The sequence below is a fragment of the Amblyraja radiata genome, chromosome 11 (assembly GCF_010909765.2).
Source record: "Amblyraja radiata isolate CabotCenter1 chromosome 11, sAmbRad1.1.pri, whole genome shotgun sequence".
Classification (NCBI taxonomy): Eukaryota; Metazoa; Chordata; class Chondrichthyes; order Rajiformes; family Rajidae; genus Amblyraja; species Amblyraja radiata.
This window is the reverse complement of record NC_045966.1, coordinates 12,317,996-12,334,428: the sequence shown is the minus strand read 5'-3', so window position 1 is coordinate 12,334,428 and position 16,433 is coordinate 12,317,996. Positions and strand designations below refer to the sequence as shown.

Below are 16,433 nucleotides of genomic sequence, written 5' to 3'. Positions count from 1 at the left end.
GTGATATAATCACATTTTCATTAAGTTTCATTTTTGAGTGTTCATGTCCCTCAATTGCTGAGCTATTTAAACGTTTGAAAGTTTCACCTCTCAGTAGATAATTAAATAAGACAATCATCACGGTCAATGTGAGACAAAGTCTTTATTCCTATTTGACAATATAAAAAGACGACTTCTTGCACATATTGAGAGAAGGTGCATCACACCAAACAACATTTGTCTGAAAAAGGGCTTCGCAAACATGAAAATCAACAAATGAGGCATGCTAGATTTTTTTAAACAGATTCTATTCATTAACCTCTGCAACAAGCCTAAACTCAGGCAATAAAAGGGACAATGCAATGTGCTAAATGGCAGGTTTTGCGGACGACCATCTTATAGGAAGCACTTTTCAGAGGACAACACTAGAAAGTGAAACAAAGAGAAGTAAGCAGGATTACAACGGGACATTATTATCAGCTTATTTTCTATGCATGTCTGCTAACATGCAGTAGTGTTCCTGTGGTCGGCTACCCATCAATAGAGCTGTCCTGCCACGGCACACTCCCCAATTGTGAATTGTAGTAAGCTCAGAGATGGCCTCTTTGCTCTTTCCCACTGTATGTGCCCGAGTTACCTTTGAAACGCTGCAGTGGGACCATTTCCGCCTTGGTTGCACCACTTCTCCATGTACCTAGTGTTATTCCCCCTGTGTCACTGTCCACTAGGTCACCGTCTTGGATGGCTGTTGCTGATCCTGCAGCTGCACCTCTCATTCGGATCAGGTTGTGCAGAACACATGCTGCATATACTATAGTCTCAACATTCTTGGGCTTCTGCTCCATTGTCTTGAGCAAGCATCTAAATCTGTTTGCCAAGATGCCAAAAGAATTTTCTACAACCCTCCTAGCCCTTGACAGCCTGTAATTGAAGATCCTCTGTTCCCTAGTTAGATTCCTCTGTGGATATGGCTTCATAATCCAGGGCCGTAGTGCAAAGGCTTCGTCAGCAACCATCGCATATGGGATGTCCGGGCTGTCTTCTCCTGGCAGAGGTTCTGGATCAGGCATGCCTGCTGTTCCACCTTCCATTTTCTTTCCAAGCCAGGTTTCTTTCCAAATCCGGCCATCACCAACACTTCCAGGTGTGCCCACATCCACATACAGGAAGTTGTAGTTATGATCAACCACCGCCAAGAGTACAATTGAGTGGAATTTCTTGTAATTGAAATAATTTGAGTGGACCTCTGGGTGGACAACGAATTGCCACATGCTTGCCATCCAAAGCCCCACATGTGTGAGCAAAGTTCCACCTGTTTTCAAACCCCAGCGCCACTCTCTTCCACGCATCTGGTGTACTGTGGCATTCCATCACTTCAGCTGCATAAAATTTGATGATCGCCTCACAGGTTTCTCAGACAATACCACAGATGGTGTTGGTGGCGACAAGAAAGTTGTAAGAAAGACTTTTATAAGAATCGCCTGAGGCCAAGTAGCGGAGGGTGATTGCTATGCGCAACCCTGGTTCTAGTGCTTCTCATTACAGTGTCAGTCTTCTTCAGCAGAGGTCCCAAATTATTCTTCAGCTCATTAAAGAGCTCGGGTGGAATTCTGACAAAGTTTGTGAATGCACTTTTATCCTCTTTGCACAGCACATTAAGCAGTTTATCATATTGTCCAAATAGAGGTCTCCGTTGAAAGATGGGCTTCACCCAGTGAGACTTCCTCTTAATTCTCTTTTTAATTAATCTCACCCTTCTGCCTTCACGCAAGCGTCCTCGATTCACATAGAGGGCTGCTGCATACAGCGCGTCAATGAAAAACACCACCATCCTGTACTCGAAACTACTTAGTACAGGCATGTCTCCAAATGAGCCAATTCAACCAAGGGAGGATATTTATAGTGTGTGAAAAAAAAAGTGACATCATTTGTGCCACGTGATGATTTATCAACACTTCACAGTTCACAATGTTCATTCAAGATTTAACGGGAAAGCTCGGGAGACGGACAAGTCACTCGCACAAATAACAGAAATGCCGAGTACCCGTGGGAACTCTTTATCTACCCCCCGTTATATCGTGTGATATCGTGCTAGACCACGACCACTTCACTCTGGTTACATCTTGCGTCAAGTCGCCCCGTGAGAAAGGCCTATTAGTGTGCTTTTAGTTTTGTATCATGTGGGGGGTTGGGGGGAACTTTTTTAATATCTCTTTCCTCGATGGAGATGCGATTTTTTCCGTTCCGTATCTCCGCCCGCACTGCAGCCTTAACATCGTGGAGCTGGCGACCCCTTTGTGAGGGGCCGACTTCGGGAGCTCCAACTGCAGGAGCTTCGACTGCACCGATCGCGGCAGCTTCCATGCTGGGGCTTCGATCGCCGACTGCGGGAGCTTCGATCGCCCCAACTGCAGATGTTTCGATTACCCCGACAGCGGGAGAAAAGGAGGAAAGAAGGTGTAAGTTACTTGCCTTCCATCACAGTGGGGAATGTAAGGTCGTCGAAAAAACAAGATGGGCGTGCTGCCTGAACTGGTGAGGACTCGGAGGGAGTGCCGTGAGTGCCGTGATCTCAGTGTTTGCGGGGACATCGAGACAGGGACTGCGGAGAGAGTGACAGCGGTCGGTACAACTCTGGTCACATCACAGTGAAGGAGCGTGTGTGTGTGTGTGTGTGTGTGGCCCGGACATTGAACTGATGGTCGTGGGTCTCCGCTTATGCTGTGTACCCTGGGGATTCTCACACTCCACTGTGGTTGCTGTTTAAGTCTATGTTTAATCTTGATGTAGTTATGTATCTTGTTGCTTTTTAGGTATGACTGTATGGCAAATTAAATTTCACTGTACCCCAGTACACCTGGCAATAAAGTACCCATGAACCATTGAATTAAAAGAATCCTGCCAATGAATAATAATTCATGGCAGCCCTGCATAACCTGTGAAAGGAATTGGAGAATAAATTAATGGATGTTCAAAGAGTGCTAGGAGCATATCTGGGACCTTTTAATGGATCACAAAATTTTCATAAGGAAGGGTCATCATTTGGTACCAGTGGACTGAAACTTTGTATGTTAGGTTTAGTTTTGTTTATTATTGTCACGTGTACTAAGGGACAGTGAAAAGTTTTTTTATTGCTTGCTATCCAGTCGGCAAAGACTATACATGATTACAATTAAGCCGTCCACATTATACAGATATGGACAAAGGGTATATCGTTTAGTGCAAGATAAAGTCCTGTAACGACTGATTAAATATAATTTGAAGGTCTCCAATGAGGTAGATGGGAGGCCAGAACCACTTTCTGGTTGTTGAGAGGATAATAATAATAATAATAAATTTTATTTAATGGGCGCCTTTCATACATCTCATACAAGATGGCTCCTCCTCCAACTGGATGGTTCAGTTCCTGATAACAGCTGGGGAGAAACTGCCCCTGAATCTGGAGGGGTGCGTTTTCAAACTTTTGTACCTCTTGCCTGATGGGAGAGGGGAGAAGAGGGAGTGACCTGGTCATTGATCATGCTGAGGCAGCGTGAAGTGTAGATGGAGTCAATGGAAGGGAGGTTGGTTTGTGCGATGGAGTGGGCTGTGTCCACAACTCTCTGCATTTTCTTGCGGGTACTGTCCGATTCACTTTTGCACCATTGGACTTTGTGAACAGAACGGGTGCGCTACAATGCTGGGAACTATATTGTGCTCTCTGTAGCTTCTCCTTTACTCTCCCCTTTGTATTTATGTTTGGCTTGATTCTATTAATGTACAATATTTAGTTTAGTTTTGTTTATTGTCACGTGTACCGAGGTATAGTGAAAATATTTAGCTGCGTGCTATCCAGTCAGCAGAAAGGCAATACATGATTACAATCAAGCCATCACAGTGTATAGACACATGACAAGGAAATAACATTAGGCCAGCACAGTCGGATCAAGGATAGTCCAAGGATCACCAATGAGGTTCAGCACTGCTCTCTGGTTGTGGTAGGATGATTCAGTTGCCTGATAACAGCTGGGAAGAAGGATAGCACACAAAACAAACCTTTGTCACTTTATTTCAGTACACCTAATAATAATACATCTAAGCCCAAAAATGGTATTCACCATTTACAGGTACAGATCCTTCATCCAAAAGCAGATACAAAGGGATCCCACAAAAAGAGAGCATTAAGATGGGCAGGTTTCCTTAATATTGGCCATAAGCCCGTAACTCAAAATTGCTTGTACCCTAACATTAACTCTGTGTGGAACTCATTGCCTGTGGAAGCCAAGTCAGTGGATATTTTTAAGGCAGAGATAGATAAAGTCGTGATTAGAATGGGTGTCAAGGGTGATGGGGAGAAGGCAGGAAAATGGGATTGGGAGGCAGAGATCAAGCTTGATTGAATGGCGGAGTAGACTTGATGGGCCGAATGGCCTAATTCTACTCCTGTATCTTGTGAACCTGTGTGATGGTGGCAATAGATGGTGGTGAGGCGCGGACCAGATTCACATCTCTCCTGACTATTATTTGAACTGAATGTTACTAATGGAGAGATTTCACCCCCTGCCCCCTCCCCCAATCTTCCACAATACCTTAAATTGAGGGATGGGGCTTGTGGGATCAATAATTCTCTAATACCTATCTGACACAGGTAAATGTTGTGCCGACATCCATATAGAGAGTCAGTAGCGCCTTCTACTTTGTGGGGCTTAGAGTTAAGCTTAATTCTATCCATATAACAATAGATTGCCTATAAATGTTCACAAGTTCAGCCATTAACAGAAGGAGGTAGGTTAATGTTTGAAGTGAGATCGAAAGGGTATAATCTAAATGTTCAACCCCCTTTCACTTTTGGTTTCCAATTTAACTTGTGTACCTCCAGTACTTTTATATTTTACTTTAGAAATATTCAATTTCAGGTCTCTCTTTTCAATTCTCTCGTCATCTAATACTTACACACTTGCACATTATCCGGCTGATATTACATCGTTGGATAAATCCCACGCAAACCTACTATTGCCAACCCAGAAGATGTTGGCTACCTTAACAGAGACCAAGTGGGTGGTGAATTTGTGAAATTCATTGGCAGATGGTGGTGGAGGCCCAGTCATTGGGTATTTTTAAAACGGGGACTAATAGGTTCTTGATTAGTAAGGGCGTCAAAGATTCCAGGGAGAAGACAGGAGAATGGGGTTGAGAGGCAAAAATAGATCAGCCATGATCGAATGGCAGAGCAGACTCGATGGGCTGAATGGTCTAATTCTACCCCTATTGTCTTATGATCTACTATAAGCAATAGTCCATGTCATAAAGCATAATGGAAACATAATGAAAACTTCAGAATACTACAACATAGAAGAATGATATATGACTATTGTTACTCATCTAGCTCTTTGAGAGAGCTACGTAGTCAGACCCACTCTCATGCTCCTTGCTGTCACAGTCTGCTTGGTGTCACTTAAATTATATATATTTTTTTTTCTCTTCCCCTTTTTTTTACATATTTCTTTTTTTTCTATTATTTTTATATGGTTAAATTTAAAACAAGAAGTTGTACACAAAATGTATTATGTTAGATACCATGGTTTATACGATTGTACATTGCTTCTAATAAAAATATATTTTAAAAAAATTAAAAAAATTAAACAATTATATTTTATGGATGGGGAATGGTCTGAGTAAGTAGTTATGGAGTTAGCATTGTATTTTTAGCATGCCTTCATTTTATTGTCAGTTTCACAGATATTTTTAGAGTTTAGAGGTTTAGAGATATGACATGGAAACAGGCCCACCAAATCCATCGATCACCCATTCATACTAGTTATACACCGCCCAATTAACATACAAATTCTCCACAGGGAGTACCCGAAGTCAAGATCGATCCTGGGTTTAGTATAGTGTATCGATACAGCGTGGAAGGGCGTGGAAACAAGCCCTTCGGCCCACCAAGTCCGTGCCGAACAGCGACACTAGCACTACCCTACACATTAGAAACATAGAGACATAGAAAATAGGTGCAGGAGTAGGCCATTCGGCCCTTTGAGCCTGCACCGCCATTCAATATGATCATGGCTGATCATCCAACTTAGTACAACAGAGACAATTAGAGACAATTTCCATTTTTTAACAAAGCCAATTAACCTACAAACCTGTATGTCTTTAGAGTGTGGGAGGAAACTGGAGCAACTGGGTAAAACCCATGCGAACAGGTGGAGAATGTACAAACTTCAAAGACAGCACCCATATTCAGAATCGAACTTGGGTCTCTGGCTCTGCAAGACCGCAGCGCCACCGTGCAGCGTCATGTATGTACAATGTTTAGTTTAATATAGTTTACAGATACAGCATGGAAACAGGCCCTTCGGCCCACTGAGTGCGCTGTCCATCGATCACCCGTTCACACTGGTTCCATGTTATCCCGCTTTCTCCTCCACTCCCTACACTCTAGCGGCAGTTTGCAGAGCGTCAATCAACCTGCAAACCCACACATCTTTGGGATGTGGGAGAAAACCCACACGGTCACAGGAAGGATGTGCAAACTCCACACAGACAGCACCTGAGGTCAGGATCAAACCCAGGTCTTTTCCTGCAGTAGCTCATGCCACAGATGTGAGCTTTTGTTCAAGCTCAATAGTACAAGGCAAAACCTGAATTACAGATCTCCTGTCTGTCTAGGAGCTATGATATATTCAGTCCTAATTACTGTAGACACTGCATCATTATCTTCCCTTCCCTCCTCTCTGGTGAGTTTTGAATAACATAGAAACATAGAAAATAGGTGCAGGAGTAGGCCATTCGGCCCTTCGAGCCTGCACCGCCATTCAATATGATCATGGCTGATCATCCAACTCAGTATCCTGTACCTGCCTTCTCTCCATACCCCCTGATCCCTTTAGCCACAAGGGCCACATCTAACTCCCTCTTAAATATAGCCAATGAACTGGCCTCAACTACCTTCTGCGGGAGAGAATTCCACAGATTCACCACTCTCTGTGTGAAAAAGGTTTTCCTCATCTCGGTCCTAAAAGATTTCCCCTTTATCCTTAAACTGTGACCCCTGGTTCTGGACTTCCCCAACATCGGGAACAATCTTCCTGCATCTAGCCTGTCCAACCCCTTAAGAATTTTGTACGTTTCTATAAGATCCCCCCTCAATCTTCTAAATTCTAGCGAGTACAAACCGAGTCTATCCAGTCTTTCTTCATATGTAAGTCCTGACATCCCAGGAATCAGTCTGGTGAACCTTCTCTGTACTCCCTCTATGGCAAGAATGTCTTTCCTCAGATTAGGAGACCTAAAGGAGAATAAGTATCTGAAGAATGGAACTTTTTGTTTAATTTATAGGTACAGGTCGTTCGGTCCAGTGATCCCCGCACCAGTGATCCCCGCACACCAACAGCATCGTACACACACGGGACAACTTACAATTTTACCAAGCCAATTAACGTGGAGCGTGGGGGGAGACCGGAACACCCAGAGAAACCCCATGCAGGTCATGGGGAGAATGTCCAAACTCCGTACAGCCAACACCCATAGTCAGGATCGAGCCTGTCTCTGGCGCTGTAAAGGGCCTGTCCCACGAGCATGCGACTCCATGCGGCAAGCGCGACCTAACGTGGTCGCTTGAGCCGTACGGCTCGCAGGGCCGATCCCACTTTGATCACCGGAGCCGTATGGAGTTGTGCGGAGCTGGTCCCCACATCGCGCGGGGCTCCGAAAAACTGACCGTGTTCAAAAAATCCACGCGGCAACGGCCTGCCGGCCCGCAGCCGCCTCGATGCCGTACGCACCGCCTCAATGCGGTACGTCACGCGTGAACTTCCCGCGGACTTCGCTCGAACTTCATGTCACTCACTCGACCTCCGCGCGGCCCCCGCTTCTGGTTTGGTCGCGCTTGCCGCATGCAGTCGCATGCTCGTGGGACAGCCCCTTTTAGGTCGCGCTTGCCGCATGGAGTCGCATGCTCGTGGGACAGGCCCTTAAGGCAGCAACTCTATCGCAGCGCCAATGTGCCGCAGGGATATGGACAAATTAACTCGCAGTGGTATGAATCTATATTGTCCACAAATTTGCCAATGAGTAACTCCAGGGATTTAAGATAGTGTGGCTGCCTCAAAAGTCACAGAATCAAAAATATGACTTATTTTCTTCAGCACAAAAAAATGAACACGGACATTGAAGATTGTACCTGATTGATTACGAGGTATTGGAAGATTAAAAATATTCTAGAATATCACTGTTTCATTGTGGTTTTATTCTTTGTAATTTGTAACTATTTTGTAGACTCACGGCTAACTGTTTCTTCTCCCCAGGAAATATTCTTTTGAAAATTGGATACAACGTTAAATATAGACCCATGCTCTGCCATTAATACACTTCCAAGGGCCTCAGCACTTCAAATATTCTGCTGAGGTTTCAGAAATTGATAGCCCTGCCTCTAACTTTCTCTCCGGCATATGGTGGCATAAAACGGGTTCTTGATATTTACCACACATAACTTAACTTTATTTCAGAAATTCATAACCTCTGACTGTAGCATTGTTTCATTATCCTTTATTTCCCACGACAAAACTCTGATCTCTGATCAAAGAAAGGCACATGGCGCTGGAACAACTCTGCGGGTCAGGCAGTATCTCTGGAGAACATGGATAGGCAATGTTTCAGGGGGGGGAGTGGGAAAGAAAGCTTGTAGAGGGGAGGGTCAGGGCAAAGCGTGGCTGCTACTAAGTGAACACAGGTGAGGGGGTTCTCTGATAGGCAGATTGTTGGACGCGGGCCAGAGAGATGAACATAGAACAATGAGCCCAAAAGGAAAAAGAGTTGTGGATTGTGAAGCTCGAGGATACAAAAGTTGCAAATTGTGAAGCTGGAGGAAGGAATGTAGGGGGGAGGGGAGAAACTGATGCAATGTCAGCCACGGTTCAGGGAAAGGGAGTGAGGGCGGAAGGAAAAATGAAATAAGCTTTGGGATCTTACAACCCAATGGTATGAACATTGAATTCTCCAATGTTTCGTAACTTTGGCAAACACCCCCCTTCCCCCTCCACTTTCTCCTCCACCTGCCACCTCTTTCTTCCCCCACCATCTCAATCCCCTACTGTGAACCCCAGCTGATCTCTCTCCCTCCTCTTCTGCCTGCATTCCTTCCTCCAGCTTCACAATTCACAACTCTTTATCCCCCTTTTTGGCTCACATGTGTCACTTCATCTAACCTTTGTCCAACAATCTGCCTTTCAAAGAACCCCCTCACCTATTACTGACCACGCTTTGTCCTGCCCCTCACCTGCTCAAGCTTCCATCCCCATCCTCCCTCCCGACCCAAAACGTCACCTATCCGTGTTCTCCAGAGATACCGCCTGACCTGCTGAGTCACTCCAGCATGTTGTGTTGAGCTTTGATCATTTCAACTGAGTACAATTGTAAATTTAAAAGTTTGGTTAATGTTTATCTGATGTCCTAACTCGAGCAATGCTGCTAAATTGCTGGATGTTTGCCAGTCAATGGCTTTGTGCCAATCTTGTTCTGAGCTGCTGCAAAAACTGAAACACTACAATTCTTTCTGGATTTCCATTCCCTAGCTTTGTGGGTACAGTGGCGGAGCGGTAGAGTTGCTGCCTTACAGCGCTTGCAGCGCCAGAGACCTGGGATCGATCCCGACTACGGGTGCTGTCTGTACGGAGTTTTGTACGTCCTCCCCGTGACCGTGTGGGTTTTCTCCGAGATCTTCGGTTTCCTCCCACGTCTCAAAGACGTACAGGTATGTAGGTTAATTGGCTTGGCGTAAGTGTAAATTGTCCCTAGTGTGTGCAGGGTAGTGTTAATGTGTGGGGATCGCTGGTCGGTGCGGACTCGGTGAGCTGAATGGCCTGTTTCCGCACTGTATCTCCAAAACTAAAACAAAACCTGCACACGTGACTCTACAGGTAGGGATCTTGAACTAGTTGCTAAGTGTGCATGTATAAAATAATCTCATGAGGTCATAATACTCCAAATGTGACCTAACCAAAGTCCTATAGAGCTGCATCATGCCACACAAGTCATCTGAATATATTCATGTACAGTATATTTGATGTGATTGAATAGCATTCAAAACAAAGCCTTTCACTGTACCTTGGTGCACATGACAATGATAAACCTAAACCATAACACAGGTGGTCTGAGACACAAGCATGGGATACTCAAGATAACAGTAAAAATTATATTACATAGTTTATTAAATTATGCAACTAGTTTTCTGGGACCTTGCATGTTCAAAATCAATTCTTGCTTTCACTCTTAAAGTATATTGGGTTGTCATAAGGACATAAGTGATAGGAGCAGAATTAGACCATTTGGCCCATCAAGTCTACTCCGCCATTCAATCATGGCTGATCAATCTCTTCCTCCGAGCCCCATTCTCATGCCTTCTCCCCATAACCTCGGACACCCGTACTAATCAAGAATCTATTTATCTCTGCCTTAAAAATATCCATTGACTTGGCCTCCACAGCCGTCTGTGGCAAGAAATTCCACAGCTTCACCACCCAGGGTTTCCCGGGATACACCCACACAGCCTGAAATGCAGGCTGGTGTCAAGAAAATCGTTACACAGTCCACAACAGCTGCACCTCACACTGTATAAACTACAATGGTAATGTAGAGATAAATAAATAACTGTCGGTTTTGTCCACAGTGTATAATAATGTAGCCAGAAACAACATTCAATGGGGAATGGGGATCATGACTGAAACCTCCTTGTGGCGATCCCCGGAAATGACGACATGATGCACTTTGTGATGCATCAGGCGACCAATTCTGTCAACATGTTGGACGACAGCGGGAGCCAACAGCGAGCTATGCGTCGTCTGACACACGAACGAACGAACGGTGGGGAATTACATTTTCAGGGCGGCACAGGGCCTCAGCGGTAGAGTCACTGCCTTGCCGCGCCAGAGACCCGGGTTCGATCCTGGCTATGGGTGCTATCTACACAGAATTTGTACTTTTCCCCTGTGACCCCGTGGGTTTTCTCCGGGTGCTCCAGTTCCCTCCCACACTACAAAGGCGTACAGGTTTGTATGTTAATTGGCTTTGGTTGAATAATTGCAAACTTTTTGTTGCTTTGTTGTGCAGGATAGTGTTTGTCCATAGTGGGTAAGATAGAACTAGTACAGGATGGTCGTTGGTCGGCACGGACTCTGTGGGCCGAAGGGCCCGTTTCCATGATGTATCTCAAAAGTAAAGTCTAACTCTGTAAATCGTGTCAACAGCACATATTATTCTTGTCACTAACATCTGGGTACTAACCAATCTGTATCAATGAATACCTGAAAAACCATTGAAGACTGATTGCTTTTCTGTGCTCAAAACTGGACGAATTAAATGGTTCCTCCTGCTTTAATAAATATACAAATAAAATAGATTAATTCAATTAGAACATCAATACAGATCAGAAGAGCACAACATCCCTTCAGTATCCAATGTGTAGATAAAAATTAACCATGAGCGGAATGAAGGTCAGATTTCAAGCTGAGCTCCTCCCAACCAGCAACCAGAACTTTAGTGAATGATCTTACAAAACATCAAAGGAAAACAGTGCACGATCACTTAATTGCAACAATTTGGGGAATTTTTCATCAAAGCGTATTGCATGGTCTCAAGAACCCCAATGGTAATAAAATCAAAATCGGCTTTTTTTTTTGTCACATACGCTACGGAAATAGGTGTAAGATGTCTCGATCCACTTCCATAGAGCTGTACCAAACACCTTGGACTAGAAATGGTATTCCATTGTGCAATGTTACATGTAATGGGATACAAATTCACTTCAAAGCCAACTGCTTAGTTTACTCTTATTCCGTTTGGAGATACAGCGCAGAAACAGGCCCTTCGGCCCACCGAATCCACACCGACCAGCGAGCCCCATTACACACGCCAGGAACAATTTTACAAAGCCAATTAGCTTACAAATCTGTACGTGTGTTTGGAATGTGGGAGGAAACCACCGGAGCTCCCGGAGAAAACCCATGCAGGTCACAGGGAGAACGTGCAAACTTCACACTGACAGCACCCATTAGTCAGGATTGCGGTATCAGGTGTGCAGCTGTGTGCAACATTTGACTGGGGGGGTCACCGTTCCAATGTTCAAAACCGTTTCGGCTTAACAAACAGTAGAGACCTTGAACACAGCACCAAACCTTAACCAGTGGGTGAAGTGCTCTTGTGGCATCAGAACATAGAATAGTACAGCACAGGAACAGGCTCCTCAGCCCACAATGTTTGTGCCAAGCATGATGCCAAGTTAAACTGATCTCATCTGCCTGTACATCCCTCTTATTCCGTGTGCTTCCATGAGCATATCCAAAAGCCTCTTAAATGCTACTATCATGTCAGCCTCCACCACCACCCCCACTCAACCCGCATATCTCCATTAAACTTCTTCCCACTCAACTTACAGTTGTGCTTTCTAGTATTGGACATTTCCACGTTGTGAAAAAGGTTCTGACTGTCTGCCTTACTTAGACTTCTCATAATTTTATATATAAACTTTATATATTACTTAAAGGATCTGCACTACACTTTTTTTTTAAATTTCAAAAATAAACTTTATTCAGAATAAAAAATATATACAAAATAAAAACTGCAAAAATACATCATACATTCTCAGTGTCTAGACATTCGATGATGTCGTGTTCAGTAGCGTTCACCCTTGCTATTCATTTGGCAGCCTAGGTTGATATCCGCTCCCTTGTTTTAGGGGTGTCCACACCGGACTCTGTCCCCCCCAATGTCCAGCAGCGGAAGGACCTTAGAGTGTGGTCCTGTCCCACAGAGCCTTGGCATTGGCTGCACCAAGCTTCAGTGCGTCCCTCAGCAGCTACTCCTGTAGACTGGAGCAGGACAGACGACAACGTTTCCTGATGGACCTCTCCCTTGTGTAGGGTGATCAACATGTTTTGGGCAGACCAAAGAGCATCTTTCACCAAGTTGATGGTTTTCCAACACCACTTAATGTGTCTAACCATGGGAGAAACAGACCCTGTGATACTTGTGTCATTGAGGATGGCCCGAGTTGGTTTATCTCACAATTAAGCCCTATCTATCTAACGGTGGGTGGTCCCATCTCCAACAGCCATATCTCAATGGCCATCATCGATGAACGATGCACATCCCCATCGCACCCTGACCATTGAAGGCCAAATCTGCGTTCCACATTAGGCTCGCCTGAATACCAATTGCCCTTTGAATTGAAGCTTGGATGGGACCCCAACAATGTTATTTTACTTCGGAGTCACGTGAGTGACTACATGAAGAACCCGTCCAGCACGCATGCGCGACATTGCGTTCACGCAGGCAACAGCGACGCAGCGGGAGTCAGGCGCTCCCACTACAGTTTAAAAAGACGGACCGTCAGGTAAGTTTATTCAGAGGTCGTTTTTTTCCGGAAAAGAAGGGTTTTGTTTTGTTTCAACAGGGAGAACATGAACAAAACAAGACTATCCAAGGAATCTGCCCCCCGTTCGACTCCAACGGAGGAGCGTTCCATCAGTGGGGGGCAAGAAGCGGTAGGCTAACCCAGCGATCTGCCATCCCCGACACCGAGCCGAGCCCAGTCCTGCTAGCGCAGCCTGAGCAGCGGGCTGGATGTAAAGCAGCACGGAAGACCAACCGGCTGGTGGTATCCGATTCTTCAGACGGGGACGTCTCACCGCCCGCTCGGGGCAGAGACAGCCGCATGAGCCGCATGGAACGGCTCGTGGAGTGTATGCTCCAGCGAGACATGCTTCATGAGGGGCAGTCTCGCAGAGGGAGTTCAGGCACTCCCACCACAGTGCCTCACGCACCAGCCATCGCTTCCCCCTCATCCGAGGGCAGCTTTGGCGACCAGGGCTGGGCTGGTCAAGAAGAGGGGTCACTGGCCGAAGATGTCGGGAGTACGCTTGGGGTACAGGAACAGGAAGAGCTGCTGTGTGTGGTAGACCGCCACGTGGCAGCTCCACGTGCAGGACGGCCATTAGAGCCAAAACTGGCGGCCAGCATTAACTACCTGTCCTTCAAGCCCCTACAAGAGCAGGTAGTTAATGAGGCCCTAGAGCTATATTCGGCCCCTGAGAATTGCACCTCGCTCAACGTGCCGGCTGTCAACAGCCAAATCTGGGGGCACGTTGGGCCAAATATCCGCAATCAAGATCTCAAACTACAGCGGATCCTCAGGCTCCTGACGTCAGCCATCACTTCATATGCTCGTTCTGTGGATGGGACAGAAATGACTACGAATTAGCAGGATACACTCGCACTGCTGTGCAATACCCAGTTTGAAATTAGCAACCTCCGCAAGGAGATTATAAGACCTGCCCTCAACCCGAAATTCGCGGGTTTGTGCAAAACGCCGACCACAGAGCCAGAAATACTGCTCTTCGGGAAAAACCTCTCCAAGAAAGTAAAGGATATGGAGGAGGAGTCCAAAACATTTGGCCTCATGAGGGCAGGCCCCGGGACGAGCAAACCCACTAAACCCAAGCGGCAGTACCCCACCACGTCCACCAGTCGACGTCTACCCTATGGGACTGGTGAAAGCTCGGGGTCCGCACATCAACAGCATTCGTGGATACAAAATAGAGTTTACTCTAGAAAACTTGCCACCAGTTCAGCATTCACCCCAAAGGGTCTTTTCCCTCTCAGTTAAAGAAAAACGAGAGGGACAAGCTGAACTGGTGAGGCTAATCACAAAGGATATCATTGATAAAACCAAACATGAACCCTTGGAATTTGTCTCTAATATATTCACTAAAACTAAAAAAGATGGTGGATGTCGCATCATCATTGACTTAACTTCACTAAAGATGTTTGTTAAGTATGTACATTTCAAAATGGAAACGTTTGTAACTGCCAAACAACTGATTTCCAAAGGACACTTCATGGCAAGCATTGACCTTAAAGATGCTTACTATTCAGTACCCATTCATAAGGATCATCGCAGATACCTGAAATTTACCTGGATGGGGCAGCTATGGCAGTTTAAAGCGTTGCCTCACGGTTTAACATCAGCCCCAAGATTATTCACCAAGATACTAAAGCCAGCCTTGGCAATATTAAGAAGACAAAAACATATTGTCATGGCATATCTTGATGATATCTTAATAGTAGGCAAAACCATGGAATTGGCTATATCAGCTGTGTCAGCTACCAAACAATTGTTTGAAACCTTGGGATTTGTCTTACATCCAGATAAATCTAAGTTGAAGCCATCCACAACCATGGACTATCTGGGCTTCACAATTAACTCAGTCCACATGTCTGTAACTTTGCCAAAGACAAAAACAGCTGAATTGGCACAAACATGTAACAATTTAACGGTCAACGATCAACCAACCATTTGACAAGTGGCGAGAGTAATTGGGAAAATGGTAGCAGCATTTCCAGCTACACAATTTGGACCTTTGCACTTTCAAAACTTACAAAGAGCAAAAGTGCAGGCACTAAAACGACATGCAGGTCACTTTGACCGGATCATGAAATTACCCACTGAAGCAATATCAGAGCTACAGTGGTGGCTAGAGAACATTTGGCATAGTTCCAGCCCTATCATCATCGTTAACCCTACATTAGTTATCCAAACAGATGACAGTGCTCAAGGCTGGGGAGCAACTAATTCCATATCCAGCACAGGTGATAGATGGACTAACCCAGAGTCATTGTTACTACTTACACTGGGCATAAATTATCTAGACATGTTGGGTGCATTTTATGGATTAAAAGCATATTCAACAAATATGCATCACTTGCATGTTCAGTTACAAATAGATAATACTACGGTGGTGGCCTATATTAACCATATGGGCAGCATAAAATCGATATCATGCGACAAATTGGTCAACACAATCTGGCAATGGTGTGTCGACAGACATATTTGGCTATCAGCAACTTACCTGCCGGGTTAGCTAAATATAGTGGCAGACACCAGGTCATGCAAATTCAATGACAACACCGAATGGATGTTAAATCCCAAAGTATTTGCTAAAATTACCAAGCAATATGGTATGCCAGATATCGATCTATTTGCATCCAGACTAAATCACCAGGTTCCTATGTATGTCGCTTGGGAACCAGACCCTGAGGCAGCAGCGGTAGATGCGTTCGCGCTGGACAGGGGAAATTTCTTCTTTTATGCATTTCCTCCCTTCTGCCTCAAGAGTCGGGTACTACGCAAAATACAAATGGACTCTGCTTCAGGTATTTTGATAGTACCCGACTGGCCTACTCAGCCATGGTTCCTAGTGCTCCTCGACATGATCGTCGAGACCCCTATGGCTTTTTCCAGTAACCCAGAATTGCTAACTCACCCAGTATCTGGCACAAGCCACCCATGCCATGATAAAATCAAACTCCTGGGTTGCAGATTTTGAAAAGGCCTTTGCTGGGCCTGGGATTGTCAGAAAACACCATCAACACCATGACAGCATCCCACCGTGTATCCACAAGGAAACAGTACTTATCTA

At 45.2% G+C, this 16,433-nt stretch overlaps 1 protein-coding gene across 4 annotated transcripts in view; it reads right to left on the bottom strand.

The window, feature by feature from the left end:
* The window catches only part of slc25a48 (solute carrier family 25 member 48), a 41,425-nt gene that overhangs the window by 12,570 nt on the left and 12,422 nt on the right, over window positions 1-16,433 (bottom strand). The window lies entirely within an intron of this gene.